This window comes from Salvelinus fontinalis, chromosome 18, assembly GCF_029448725.1.
Source record: "Salvelinus fontinalis isolate EN_2023a chromosome 18, ASM2944872v1, whole genome shotgun sequence".
NCBI lineage: Eukaryota > Metazoa > Chordata > Actinopteri > Salmoniformes > Salmonidae > Salvelinus > Salvelinus fontinalis.
This window is the reverse complement of record NC_074682.1, coordinates 12,500,042-12,516,161: the sequence shown is the minus strand read 5'-3', so window position 1 is coordinate 12,516,161 and position 16,120 is coordinate 12,500,042.

Below are 16,120 nucleotides of genomic sequence, written 5' to 3'. Positions count from 1 at the left end.
ACCGGCAACAACGTCGCCTATGGGCACAAACCTACCGTCGCTGGACCAGACAGGACTGGCAAAAAGTGCTCTTCAATGACAAGTCGCGGTTTTGTCTCACCAGGGGTGATGGTCGGATTCGCGTTTATCGTCAAACGAATGAGCGTTACACCGAGGCCTGTAATCTGGAGCGGGATCGATTTGTAGGTGGAGGGTCCGTCATGGTCTGGGGCGGTGTGTCACAGCATCATCGGACTGAGCTTGTTGTCATTGCAGGCAATCTCAATGCTGTGTGTTACAGGGAAGACATCCTCCTCCCTCATGTGGTATCCTTCCTGCAGGCTCATCCTGACATGACCCTCCAGCTTGACAATGCCACCGGCCATACTTCTCGTTCTGTGAGTGATTTCCTGCAAGACAGGAATGTCAGTGTTCTGCCATGGCCAGCGAAGAGCCCGGATCTCAATCCCATTGAGCATATCTGGGACCTGTTGGATCGGACGGTGAGTGCTAGGGCCATTCCCCCCAGAAATGTCCGGGAACTTGCAGGTGCCTTGGTGGAAGAGTGGGGTAACATCTCACAGCAAGAACTGGCAAATCTGGTGCAGTCCATGAGGAGGAGATGCACTGCAGTACTTAATGCAGCTGGTGGCCACACCAGATACTGAATGTTACTTTTGATTTCCCCCTCCCCCTTTGTTTAGGGACACGTTATTCCATTTCTGTTAGTAAATGTCTGTGGAACTTGTTCAGTTTATGCCTCAGTTGTTGAATCTTGTCATGTTCAAACAAATATTTCCACATGTTAAGTTTGCTGAAAATAAACGCAGTTGACAGTGAGAGGACGTTTATTTTTTTGCTGAGTTTACATAGACTTGGAATCGCTGGCCACTTTAATAATGGAATACTGGTCACTTTAATCATGTTTAAATAATGTTTACATACGGCTTTACTCATCTCATATGTATATACTGTATTCTATTCTACTGTATATTAGTCAATGCCACTCCGACATTGCTCAATCTAATATTTATATATTTCTTAATTGGATTCTTTTACTTTTAGATTTGTGTGTATTGTGAATACTTTTTTGATACTACTGCACTGTTGGAGTTAGATACACAAGCATTTCGCTACACCCGCAATAACAACTGATAAATATGTGTATGTAACCAATCAAATTATATTTACAACCAGCAATTGGGAAAAATAATACAACCAGCAGTAGTGGGAAAAATCTTAATACAGGTAAACTGAAATCTGTTTGACCTATTTTATACCAGCATGCAGTGGTGTAAAGACCTTTAAAGTACTACTTAAGTAGTTTTTTAGTGTATCTGTACTTTACTATTTATATTTCTCAAGCACTGTGATGCAGTGCCTTAGACCGCTGCACCACTCGGGAGGCCACTTCACTACATTCCTAAAGAAAATAAAGTACTTTTTACTACACACATTTTCCCTGACACCCAAAAGTACTTGTTACATTTTGAATGCTTAGCGGGACAGGAAAATCGTCCAATTCAAGCACTTGTCAAGAGAACATCCCTGGTCATCCCTATTGCCTCTGATCTGGCGGACTCACTAAACACAAATGCTTTGTTTGTAAATAATGTCTGAATGTTGGAGCGTACCTGGCTATCCAGTAATAAAAATCTAAAACATGTAATTGTTCCATCTGGATTGCTTAATATAAGCAATTTGAATTGATTTATACTTTTATTTTACTTTTGATACTTAAGTATATTTTTGCAATTACATTTACTTTTGACACTTAACTATATTTTATTACTAGATTATTTTAGAATTTTACTCAAGTAGTATATTACTGGTTGAATTTCACTTTTACATGAGTCATTTTCTATTAAGGTATCTTTACTTTTACTCAAGTATGACAGTTGGATACTTTTTCCACCAATGCCAGCATGTCACCTTTGCAACTAGAGGGAAAACTCTAGATCACCTTAACCCCACACACAGAGACGCATACAAAGCTCTCCCTCAACCTCAATTTGTCAAATCTGACCATAACTATATCCTCCTGATTCCCGCTTACAAGTAAAAACTCAATCAGGAAGTACCATTCCGCTCAATACGGAAATGGTCCGATGAATCAGGTGCTACGCTACAGGACTGTTTCACTAGCACAAACTCACTAACAAAAATATGTTCCAGGATTCATCCGATGGCATTGAGGAGTTTTCCACATCAGTCACCGGCTTCATTAATAAGTGCATCGATGACGTCGTCCACATAGTGACCGTACGTAAATATCCCAACCAGAAGCCATGGATTACAGGCAACATCCGCACTGAGCTAAAGACTAGAGCTGCCGCTTTTAAAGAGCAGGAAACTAATCTGGGCGCTGATAAGAAATCCTGCTACGCCCTCAGACAAACCATCAAAAAGGCAAAGTGTCAATACAGGACTAAGATCGAATCCTACTACACCGGCGCTGACGCTCATCGGATGTGGCAGAGCTTGCAAACTATCAGAGATTACAAAGGGAAACCCAGCTGATAGCTGCCCAGTGATGCAAGCCTACCAGATGAGCTAAATGCCTTTGATGCTTCGAGGCAAGCAACACAGAACATGTACATGAGAACTATTTGATCACTTCCTCCGTAGCCGATGTGAGACCTTTACACAGGTTAATATTCACAAGGCCGCAGGGCCAGACGAATTACCAGGACGCGAACTCAGAGCATGCGCTGACCAGCTGGGAAGTGTCTTCACTGACATTTTCAACTCTCCCTGACCCAGTCTGTAAGACTTGCATGTTTCAAGCCAACCACCATAGTCCCTGTGCCCAAGAACACCAAGGTAACCGGTCTAAATGACTACTGCCCCTTAGCACTCACATCTGTAGCCATGAAATGCTTTGAAAGGTTGATCATGGCTCACATCAACACCATCATTCCAGAAACTCTGGACCCACTCAAATTTGCATACCGCCCCAACAATATTTTTTTATAAAGTTAAGCATTATATTGTTAGATTATAGGAGTAACTCTGGACGGCCTAGAACATTCTTCCACACCTGAAGTTCAACTGTTGGAGTCATTTGGAGCACCTGTGCTTATTTCCATCATACCATAGGCCTGCAGTATAAGCCAGGTAGGTAAGTAGTACAAGGCAGGTAGGTAGCCATAGCAGTTAAGCGCGTTTGGCCAGAAACCAAAAGGTCACTGGTTTGAATCCCAGAGCTGACTAGGTGAAAGATCTGTTGATGTGCCCTTAAGCAAGGCACTTAGACCTGATTGCTCATGTCAGCCACTCTAGATAAGAATGTCTGCTAAATAACATATTTTTTTGAATGTAATAGCCAAACCTTAATGAAAGTTTCTAAACTTTATTGGAATAAGTCAAGCCATTGTTTATATAGAAAATACGAGCAGGATATTACATTGCAGAAAACACAACGTTACAGTTGGAACTTAATTTGGCGAAAGAAAATCGCTTAACAGAATGAAACAAAACACTTACGAACTGGTTTAAACCTTCACAAAAGAAAATGTCTCAACAGAAATAAACACGTTTTCATATTTAAAGAACTTAAATAACTGGTTTGGATTAATACATAGGCCTACACTAATACCAAATACAGTTGAAGTCGGAAGTTTTCACAATTCCTGACATTTAATCCTAGTAAAAATGTCCTGTCTTAGGTCAGTTAGGATCACCACTTTATTTTAAGAATGTGAAATGTCAGAATAATAGTAGAGAATTATTTATTTCAGCTTTTGTTTCAGCCAGTGGGTCAGAAGTTTACATACACTAAATTAGTATTTGGAAGCATTGCCTTTAAATGGTTTAACTTGGGTCAAACGATTCGGGTAGCCTTCCACAAGCTTCCCACAATAATTTGGGTGAATTTTGGCCCATTCCTCCTGACAGAGCTGGTGTAACTGAGTCAGGTTTGTAGGCTTCCTTGCACGCACATGCTTTTTCAGTTCTGCCCACAAATTTTCTATAGGATTGAGGTCAGGGCTTTGTGATGGCCACTCCAATACCTTGACTTTGTTGTCCTTAAGCCATTTTGCCACAACTTTTGAAGTATGCTTGGGGTCATTGTCCATTTGGAAGACACTTTTTCGACCAAGCTTTAACTTCCTGACTGATGTCTTGAGATGTTGCTTCAATTCATCCACATAACTTTCTTACCTCATGACGCCATCTATTTTGTGAAGTGCACCAGTCCCTCCTGCAGCAAAGCACCCCCACAACATGATGCTGCCACCCCCGTGCTTCACGGTTGGGATGGTGTTCTTCGGCTTGCAAGCCTCCCCCTTTTTCCTCCAAACATAATGATGGTCATTATGGCCAAACAGTTCTATTTTTGTTTCATCAGACCAGAGGACATTTCTACAAAAGTACGATCTTTGTCCCCATGTGCAGTTGCAAACCGTAGTCTGGCTTTTTTATGGCGGTTTTGGAGCAGTGGCTTCTTCCTTGCTGAGTGGCCTTTCAGGTCATGTCGATATAGGACTCGTTTTACTGTGGATATAGATACTTTCGTACCTGTTTCCTCCAGCATCTTCACAAGGTCCTTTGCTGTTGTTCTGGGATTGATTTGCACCAAACACACCCTGGCCTAACCAAAATAGAGAATAAAAGCCTCTCTATGGCCAGGGCGTGACACTATGATATAAAGATGGAGGCAAAATCATCTCTATTGAACAAAACCAAGTCAGAACAGCGAGAGTCCCCAGTCCGGGGTCGGCGGCGAAGGTCCCCAGTCGGGGGTCGGCGGCGAAGGTCCCCGCACCAGAGGCGCCACCAAAGTGGGGGGAGCCAGAGGCGGAGGGGGGTTTACGTTCCGCACCAGAGCCGCCGCCATAAAGGAAGCCCACCCAGACCCTCCCCTTTAGAGTCAGGTTTTGCGGCCAGAGTCCGCACCTTTGGGGGGGTGTACTGTCACACCCTGGTTAGGCCAGGGTGTGACTAGGGTGGGCATTCTAGTTTCTTTATTTCTATGTTTCCTATTTCTTTGTGTTTGGCCGGCTATAGTTCTCAATCAGAGGCAGCTGTCTATCGTTGTCTCTGATTGGGAATCATACTTAGGTAGCCTTTTTCCCACCTGTGTTTGTGGGTAGTTGTTTTCTGTATAGTTTAGTTACCTTACAGAACTGTTCGTTTTTCTCTTTGTTATTTTTGTTCAAGTGTTCTGATTTAAATAAAATATCATGAATATGTACCCCGCTGCGCTTTGGTCCAGTCATTTCCAGGAAGAGGATCGTGATACATAGGCTAATTTATTTGCGGCTAATTCAGCCACCTGAGTAAGTGGAAACTCAAAACCCATTAGCTAGATCACTAACTCTAAAGATAATACGCACTCATAGTAGCCATGTATTCATCTACCAGTACATTTAATGTCACATTTTTGTGTCCCACAGTTGTAGCCTACTGTACCATCCAATGAGGCCTATGCACTTGCAATGGCCAATGTGTATTTCGTACACTCTGTATCTCAAAACCATATCAAATATCTTTGTAAAATAGTTGCTATTGACCTCATATTTGAGAGTTGAGAAATGAAAAGTATACCTACAGAAGATGAGAACATCCGCTCTCCATCTGTAACAACAGGGTAGCTATGTTCTCCCAACAATTGGATTTTAAAACATACATTTTCTTTCTCCCAGAGCATTTCTTCCCCCTGGGAAATGAGAGAGAGAGAGTGGCTCACTCGACTCAGCAGCAGGCCTCATGCAGCAAAACAGGTACAGGGGCCGGCAGGCAGACACTTTCATTACAGGAATCATGAGGATAATGTACTTTACTGTTTGACCAAATCATGGTTTTAGCCTCCTTTTTAGTGAGGCGAATGAATGTTCTGCCCGCATAGATGCATTTTTTATCTCCCACAGCCAGTTGTCAAAGGGTCGCAAAATGTGACTAAATGGTCGCAGACTGGAGCCCTGCCTTGTAGGCTTTTTACAATAGGCACTCTCTAACTTTCATTTTACTTCAATGAAAAAGGCCTCCATCTTCGCAATCAACAGCAGCCTAGGCCAAGACTGCTCTCTCGCTTTCTCTCTCTCCTCAGCAGCAGGGCAGCTCCAGATAATTTGGCCAATTTAAATAGTATTTATTAGCTTTCATTCATTTTATCGGTCAAAAGCTGTCAATTTCCAGCTAACGGAAACCCTGAGCCCCAGTGGCTTTCCATAGCACCCCTACATACACTGCTGCATGTTCTGACCATTGTGCTGACAGCGCAGCGGAGATACAGGTTTTGCGCCAACCTGTCACTCAATCATTTGAACATCTTTGCTATTTTTATATAGGGACATAAAACTGAGGGGTCACAAGTTTCAGTTTTGCCCCATCGTGGAGCCGGGTAAGCCCACAGCATTATCGAACCTCCCCTATAAGTACTTTCTTTGAAAGCGTAATTTGGTCGTTGGTAAACACAGGAAGACCCCACTGCTGAAGGAGACACAAGAAAGCCTGATTGGACTTCTCAAAAACCTGCCTAAACAAGCCTAAATCCTGGGGGAAATATTATGTGGACCAACAAAACACATTTACAGCTCTTTGGAAATACAAATCAGCGCTGTGTGATGATCAAATTAATGAAAATAACAATGAAAATTACAATCCAAGATGGAGGAGGTTTGTTAATGCTCTCGGGTTGCTTTGCTGCCTATAGTACTGGGGACCTTGTACGTGCGCAAGGCATCATGAAAGCAGCAGATTATCAGGCGTTTTGCAGTCCAATGTTCAACCCAGTGTCTAAAACCTGGGCCTATATTGAAGGTTGTGGGTCTTCCAGCAGAACAACGAACCCAAACCCACATAATAAAAGCACCCAGAAAGGGTTAAGATATGCTTGAGTGTTCTGGGGTGGTCAGTGAAGAGTCCAGATCTGAATCACATCCGAAACCTATCGAGAGATCTGAAAACAATAAGTGGTTGGGGTTCACCCCTTAAATATAGAAGAATTAAAGCAGTTTGCTGCTGAAAAGTGGGCCTAATTGTCGGTAGAAATTTGCAGCACGCTCATTGATGGCTACAAGAAGCGCTTGTCTGCAGTTTTCTTGGCCAAAGGCTGTGCAACCAAGTCCTAGCTCCAGGGTGACAATCATTTTGTCCATTACAATTTTTTTTCGAAATTTGTTTACAAATATGTTTTTAAAAATTAAACTTGTTCTGCTATGTTACAAATCCAAAAGCCTAACAAGGTGTGGTCACCATTTTCCCCCACAACTTATTTGAGAAGAAATAGGGAATTATTTAAGAAAAGTACAAGGGTACCTATATAATGCTTGCTGTGTGTGTGCATCTTTGTGTGTATGTGCACTCATATGTGCATGCATATACTGTATGTACGTGTGGATTTACTTATGTGCCTACTCTGTATGTGGGTGTTTCCACACGGACATATCCAGGGTTGTTTTGGGTACCTGTTTGTGGTTGTTTTGGGTACTTTTGAGTTGTTTTGTGTACATGTTTGGGGTTGTGTGTGGTTGTTTTGGGTACTTCTGGGTTGTTCTGGGTTGTTTTATGTACTTTTTGGTTGCTTTGGGCACCTGTTTGTGGTTGTTTGGAGTAGTTCTGTGTACTTTTGGGTTGTTTTGGGTACTTTGGTTGTTTTGGGTACTTTTGGGTTCCCTCTGAGTTGTTTGGGGTACATGTTTGTGGTTGTTTGGGGTTATTGGCTGTTGTTTGTGGTTGTTTTCGGTTGTTTCGGGTACTTTTGGGTTGTTTTGGGTACTTTGGGGTTGTTTTGGGTACTTTTGGGTTCCTCTGAGTTGTTTGGGGAACATGTTTGGTTTTTTTGGGGGTTGTTGGCTGTTGTTTGTGGTTGTTTTCGGTTGTTTCGGGTACTTTTGGGTTGTTTGGGTAAATTGGGGTATATTTGGTACTTTTGGGTTGTTTTGGGTTATTTGGGGTAGTTTTGGTTTATTTTTGGGTACCTGTTTGGGTTTGGGGTTGTTTTGGGTTGTTTTGGGTACTTTGGGGTTCTTTTGGGTACCTGTTTGGGTATGGGGTTGTTTTGGGTTGTTTTGGGTACTTTGGGGTTCTTTTGGGTACCTGTTTGGGTATGGGGTTGTTTTGGGTTGTTTGGGGCTTCCGGCACATCAGCCCCGGATGTTTTTGATCCAGCCCCGAACTTTTTGATGGTCTATGAGTTTCCATAACCACACATCACTTGTGCTATGTGCTAAGCTGCTTATGGATTCCAATTCGTTTTATTTATTTGCACAAATGATAAGAGGTGAAATACAGACAGTGAAAAGGTAAAACATGGTTTACAAAATGTTCAGGTGAAAAAGCCTGTGGAATTACTATTACAACAACTGTTTTCTTTTCCACTTACAACCAGGACATGTCACGAGAGGAGGGTAGACAAGAGACGACAACAAAGAATACTGAGAGACAGCAACAGATGACACAGAGAAAGCGATGGAGAGGGGTGATCAACTTAAAGCTGCTCTATGGATTCTAGTTACTGTACTGTGTGTGTGAGGAGGGGGGTACTGTGCGATTGTTTAATCAGTTTGCCTCATTGGACAGGTCAGAGACTGTCTGAAGTTGAGTGGATTTTGGCAATACACTGTAGATGTACGTGTTCCAGAGTAGAGAGCCCCACGGTAGCCACTGTAATTGAGAATTAGCAATGGCAAGTGGGAAGGTGCGAGCTACCTGAAAAATATTCATGCATCTAGCTGTTGAAATTCCTTATTTTCTTTGCCAGGGGAGAATGCCCCCGGAGCCCCCTACTGGCTTTGGGCTTCATTCTATTACTGCTATTTACTTACTTTTATAGCTCTTCATCAGCAGCCCACTTTTTGTAAGTAATTAGGCCTTATTGTCCTCCAGGTTTATCTGGAATATTCTGCCACAGTGGATGTGTCAAAATACCCATAAAAACGTGGAAATGGTTCCAATGGCCATTTTTCACTTTTTTAAATGAATTGTGCAGTTGGTGGGTGTAGGCTTACCTTTGGGTGACATTTTGATAGCCATGTAATTCTCTCTCGGACAAGGTGAGTTTTATCAATATATTCGCCTCAATTTACTATCTAAAATCCCAGATGGAAAAATGAATGATGAAAAAACAATTGGAACCATTTCTGGGTTTTATGACTCATACTGTGGTACTTAATTTAGTCCGAAAGGACTATTTGAGAAATATGATTGGTTGACAATAGGTCTATGACATTAGCCTAAGCCTAGTCTTGCGCTGCTCATAATATCAGATCTCAACAATGATTGGAGAAGTGTTTATCATCACCAGTTGGCTTAAGCTACCACATCCTTATCATATACTGTATCTTTTCCATCTTTTCCAGTGGCGACCCGCCATCATAGGCAGGTGGAGCGGAGCCCCACATTTTTAGCATGTTATTTTTGCATTAATACGTGTCACAAACAATGTAAAAAAATATATATATCATTGAGTTAATAAAGCCGCATACAAACATGGTCTCTTTTTTTGTTCTCTTGAGTAAGGCAGCTCCAAAATGCAGGTGTTTCAGCCTAGCTCAGTGTATTCTGAGCCAGAAGAAAATATGGAGCGTTGCGTCGTGATTGGCTCAGTGTTCTGTCACTCATGGAGACACTACGTCACCGCCAAGTCTTTGCTTTCAAAATCTTAGCTAGCAGTCATCATCATGATGAATCAAGTCGACAATCTACTAATATCAGCTCTGTTTTTTAAAAGGCATTAAATGAGACTGAATGAACTGTTTCGCTGCAAGACAAAGCTCCGCCAGGTGTAGCAGTGGTAAGATGTTGGGACTGCTGTTGGGACAGCTTTATGTAGGCCCTAACAGTTTGTGGGCACCGTTTGTCACCGTTATAGTGCAATTAATGTATTGTTTAGTGTTATGTTGTTTAGTGGCTTTGCTGGCATGCATCCCACTTTTCATATTTTTTTTGCCCCACCCAGATTTACATGCTAAAATCGTAACTGATTTTTTCATAAACTCAACGTGACTGCAAGAGACAGGTGTGAATGTCTGACTGAAATAAAGGACAAATCTACCTTTTTAAATTAAGGGTAGTGTTTGAATTTGTTGTAAAATGCAGAACATGATTGTTTGGTTGCGGGACAAAGCGCCAAACATGCGTGACTGTGTCACGACTTCCGCCGAAGTCGGCTCCTCTCCTTGTTCGGGCGGCGTTCGGCGGTCGACATCACCGGCTTTCTAGCCATCGCCGCTCCATTTTTCATGTATCCATTTATTTTGTCTTGTTCCCTGCACACCTGGTTTTCATTCCCCAATCAATTCATATGTATTTATTCCTCTGTTCCCCATCATGTCTCTGTGTAGGGTTGTTTGTGTTGCGTGTATATTGATATTATGGATATTGTTACTATTACTTTTTGTCTATGTTCTGTGTTTTAGGCACATTTTATGTTATTTTTGTGCTGTCATTTTGACCGGAATAAAAAGTGCGCCTGTTCACTACACTCTGATCTCCTGCACCTGACTTCGTCTCCGATACACACTCCTAACAGACTGTCCTGTACAATCTGGGGCACGTGGTCATCCTAGGATTGGTAGAATAGGACGTAAATAAAGGATACATCTTTTTCAAGATGTAGTTATCCTATCTCTGCAAAGACATAGACCGCAACCTGGAAGTCAGACTAAACATATGAACAGCATTGTATTCCTCTGAGTCACATCCCTGTGGTGCAGTGGAATAACTCCAGGGATAAAACTCCTTAGGTACCAGGTTTGATCCCTGCTTGCGTCTACATGAACTGTCTTACAACAACATTCCTCAACAGTAAAACAGCACTAACAGATGATTAAAACCTCCATGGACTGTTCAAATTATTTTATTCTATAATCATAGGGACTAACATTCTACGAACATTTGAGGGAATGCTGGATTAAACCTAAATATAATATTTTGAGAACCTTTCAAGAACACATGAACATGTGTGTGAACATTCTTGCAACTTAAGGGAAACGTTTTGTACACCCTGACCCTGATAGAAACATTGCATGAATTCAGCACCTCAGGAGGTTGGTGGCAACTTAATTGGACGAGGACGGGCTGGTGCTCATAGCTGGAGCGGAATTAGTGGAATGGTATCAAATACATCAAACACATAGTTTCCATGTGTTTGATGCCATTCCATTAGCTCCGTTCCAGACATTATTATGAGGCATCCTCCCCTCAGCAGCCTCCACTGTAATCAGCACAACTGGACAGATTTTGTGTTTGGGGAAGCTATCTCTTGTAATGTCCCCACACTGTTCCCACAACCGAATGAAATATTTTGGGAACTTTTAAAGGACATGAAAAATATGGTCTGGTAACATTCTGCCAACATCAGAGGAATGTTTTGTGCACGCTAATACAAACATTGTATAATCATCAGCACTACTGGACACATTTGGCATTACCCCCCCCATTCTCCCTAGTAAGTGGTTCTTTCCGAGGTGAACCACGGAGCAAAGATATGCTAGACAGGACGCTAGAAACTCTAGTGCAGGGGTCTTCAACCCTGTTCCCGAAGAGCTACTGCCCTGTAGGTTTTTGCTCCAACCCTAATCTAGCGCACCTGATTCTAATAATTAGTTGATGGATAAACTGAATCAGGTTAGTTACAACTGGGGTTGGATTGAAAACCTACAGGAGGATAGTTATCCAGGAACAGGGTTGGAGAGCCCTGCTTTAGTGCGTGCAGACAGTATAGTCAGTGATGGAGGAGAGAGGGTGTAGAGTGACACACACAGCATTTGATTTGATTTTAGCTGCTGGTGATAGGCAGGACTCACAGGAGATATGTTTGTAAATTAATTTGAGCAAGTTATGTACCCTATTGATTCCTTCTTGATGAATAAATACAACGTAATACTCTGTATTCAGACCACGTAATACTCTGTAATACTAGCTACCTAGCAAATTTATGAAGTCGGCTTTAGCTAGCCAGCTAGATAGGTTCCCAATCTCCCAACATCATAACTAGATACCAAATCATTTCAGGCATCAATCAAGGTAGAGTAGCTTGTCTAACTATCTTAGCTGGCATTCTGGCAAGGTTGCTAGACTTTAGAAATGGCTTAAATTGCTTTAATTCGTAGGTGATGATACTATATATCAGTGTTGCAGTTGTACTGAACTCCTAATGCATGACACTTCTTAAAGAATCAATGTGCATCCTTAATCAAAATGATAATGGAACCGGTGAAAGAGTTATGCTTAGATAACCTAGACATATTTTTTAAAAACATAGAATTAGACATAATGATTATGCCTCTAGATTGCAAGAAAAAGCGGTTTCAGGTGTTTGAAAAATGAGAAATTCTCAGAATTCCGGAGGGGGCCCCTCTGGACCACCCCCCCTCCATCATCACATACTTTGTGCCCCCTCTAATGATGGGTGCATGACACCCCTGACCAATGCCACTCAGTCATTGGCTACATATCAATACAAGGCTTTGCAAGAACAGTAAACCACTGGCAATCACCCATCTTAATGGAGCAGGCATCTTCAGTAACACTAATAATCCTAACCTCACCTGTGAACACCATTACACCAATCCTCTGAGCAGCACTATAAATCGAGAATCACAACTCTCCCTCTTCCTGGTGCTGCAAGGTCTCAGCAGGACCAAAGAAGAGCCCATGCCTCAGCCCCCAGCACCCAGCCCTCCATCCCCTAGACCCCAGGATGGAGCAGAGAGGATGGAGCTACAGTCAAACCCACAGTGAGATAGGACACCCTGAAGGCTGCCTGCATGTCGCTCTGAGCAAAGAACTGATTGGCAGGCAGGTGGGTGCACTGCAGGCCACGGAGCTGCTGAAACCACGTAAATTGTGGTTAGACCATTTCATCTGCTGATGTAAGGACAATCATACCCAGAACCCTTTTCCTTCCACTGTGTCAAAGCCTTGGTGTTAAACGATGAGGGAAGTTTTGCCAAATGATTTACAATGTTTTGAAGAGACTTAATAAAGGAGACCTCCAGTATCCTGTCTCTTTACTGTCTGATCCCTGTGCTCTCCTCTCCCACTCATATCTGTAGGCCTGGGCAGGAGTATTTCCAATTTCTTAATTTGTTCCATGGCATCTTGATATCCTCCATGACTACAGCCGGGAGTGTTTCCTGCACATGTGACCTAGGAAGGAAACACTAAGGCCCCACCCATGACAACTGACAAAGAGGAAAGGGAAATGTACAGGAGTCTACAAGCTTCGCTCGGTCAACATTACAATTCCAAGATCCACCCCTAGGCGTATGACTAAGCCAACAGAACAGACAGCTCTCCATCAGTCAGAGCATGTCAGCCCCAAGGTGCCCAGCAAGGGAGCAGCAACCTCGTACCCATTCTAATTGCTACCAGTTCAACAGAGAGAGAGAGACGAATGGAGAAAGAGACTGGAGGCAGGGTCAGAGGGGACACTCCTTGTCAAGCTCCACCAGGCATGTGTGTCTGTCCGGCCCTGGATGCTGTTCCGTTGTCACATGGCAGAACCAGTGGTGGCCTCATGGCCTCCTCACAGCTGCACAGGAAGTGAGCCCCAGCAGGAGGGAGACAGTGACCCACATCGGACCCACAACAACAACAACAACAATGCCTAGACGGCTTGGGTTCTTAACATGCCTTCTTTCTCCTCCTTCGCCTCCTAAGTCTACTGTCTCTACTTGTGGTCTGTAAATGGAATACCTACTGCAGCGCTGTTGGTGTTTGTTCTTAGAATCTAAGAGAATATCAAAAGGATTTGGTCATAGCGATTTGATTAGAATCCTTATAGGCGACCACCATCGTATCTCACTTTTGTTAACGTTCAATTAAACCTGCATTGTATAGTGTAAGGGTGAGCTATTTGATTTGCATAATGTTTGAAATGATTTGTGCTAACGGGTGAGGGAGGGAGAAACAGCAGGTTCGGGACAATGTCTCAAATAGCTCCTAATAGCTGTGCTATTGAACATGAAACTCATAGGACGTTAAGGGCATTGGGGCTACAGAACTCACAGTCTCCTTTTATCGAAACAGAATATAAAGAGCTTTGATGTTTTCAGAAACAGAGATAAGGAAAAAAACGAATAAATGTGGATGAAAATGTTTGAAATATCCAAAACACTGAGGCCTATGCATTCTTCTCCAGCCATGGAGGATCAATAGTTTGCACTACTCACTGCAGTAATTGGGAAAGATATCAGCTTAACCATGAATTATTACTGACCATTGAATTCCATCATTTTAATCATAGCAGCTATTTTCTGAATGGTATCCACAAGGGTGGAGATGATGCTTGGGATAGGTGGCTTCTTTTCCACACTGGTATCAAACTGTCCCATGTCTGCCAGGGGTGGGCGAGAGTTTTACAGATTCCAGCATATCGTGTACATTCATATTTGTTGTTCCCTGAGAACTGTCTAAAATAATCCAACATTGCTTCATAGGAATGTGTGCAATTAAGTCACTGGCTTTGTTTCAGGACTATGTGACAGTTGTACTTTATGCACTCACCACAGTGGTCAAACTGATAATGCCCCCCCTCCCAGATAGTCCAGTTAGGGAGTACTACAGACCAGCTCCTCCTCTTCAACTCCACACCCTGGGGGCCTGGATATCCCAGGAGACAGGAGGATTCTTTCTTGACTATGTGACCAGGGCAGGAAGAACCAGTGATGGCAGTTGTTCCTAGTCAAGTTGCACAGTCAGTAAACCTCTTGGGCCTGTTGATATCTGCAAGTGCAGGGATACAGAATGTCTGAATGAGTGTCACCCTTGACTGTAGTGGATGTAGCATGGGAAGTGGATCTGTTCCCGGTGGTGGGTCCCCCAGCCATCTGCATGGAGAAGGGGCACAGACAGACATGCCTTCTCTCAGGCACATTTCTCCTTTTTATGCCACACACTAAAGATTTGATCTAAGGTGCCTATCTCAGCAAATCAGGTCTGTATGGACTTACTACTGTACTTGTTAGATTAGCAAAATCTCTCTTGCAAAGATCATGATACAAATTAATAATGTTAACGTCATCTAGAGAATATTATATTCTTAAGTATCCATCAGCAGGCAATCACCAGACACAAAGTATGAAAATATTGGGGGGAAATTACACAATGTTCCTATTTCTCTAATGTGTCTTTGAAACCACTATTTTAGCCCCAGACACTTGGCAACTCCATTCAGGAAGTTCCCTGTGGACCCAGTGGAGTTTGGATGGAGCACTAGTTTAGACCTACTCTTTCCATCAGTGGGCTATGTCTCCAGCAGTGAGGCTGTAATGACACTGGTGGGATTGTGTTGTTTGAACTGGGAGCAAACATAGTAGCACATTGTGACAGAGTCTAATAGTGAGAGTGAGCGGGGAGCCTCTTCTAGCTCTCTCAGTCACTCTGGGGCTCTGGTCAGTAATCACTATCAGCCCAGTTCTTTCTGCTTGATATTCACTGCACTCCTCCTGTCCTGTCGCTGATGCACTGCCCAGTGCCCAGTTTGCACTCTGAGAGAGATGAGGGAACGTCTATGTGAGGACGTAGTCTGGTTGTGCCAGGTCGGTTTGTGATCTGGCACGACCAGTCTGACCACGGGTATTTGAGGCCATCTGCACCATTACAGGACTGCCAACCCATTTGAAAGCATCTTGTTTCCTATGAGAGCAGTGCCCTTGGTTTCCCCTGGCTCAATTTGACTTTGTTACTATTTACTGAAATATAAATCCGTCATTGTGAGACACTGCAATGAAAGCATTTTTTGGAATGCTGGCCTTCCTCGGCAGAGTTGCAAAGAAAAAGCCATATCTCAGACTGGCCAATAAAAATAAAAGATTAAGATGGGCAAAAGAACACAGACACTGGACAGAGGAACTCTGCCTAGAAGGCCAGCATCCCGGAGTCGCCTCTTCATTGTTGACCTTGAGACTGGTGTTTTGCGGGTACTATTTAATGAAGCTGCCAGTTGAGGACTTGTGAGGCGTCTGTTTCTCAAACTAGACACTCTAATGTACTTGTCCTCTTGCTCAGTTGTGCACCGGGGCCTCCCACTCCTCTTTCTACTCTGGTTAGAGCCAGTTTGTGCTGTTCTGTGAAGAGAGTAGTACACAGCGTTGTACGAATAGCCTTCATTTTTTAGAACAAGAATAGATTGGCGAGTTTCAGAAGAAAGTTCTTTGTTTCTTGCCATTTTCTCAACTAGTCTAAAGGC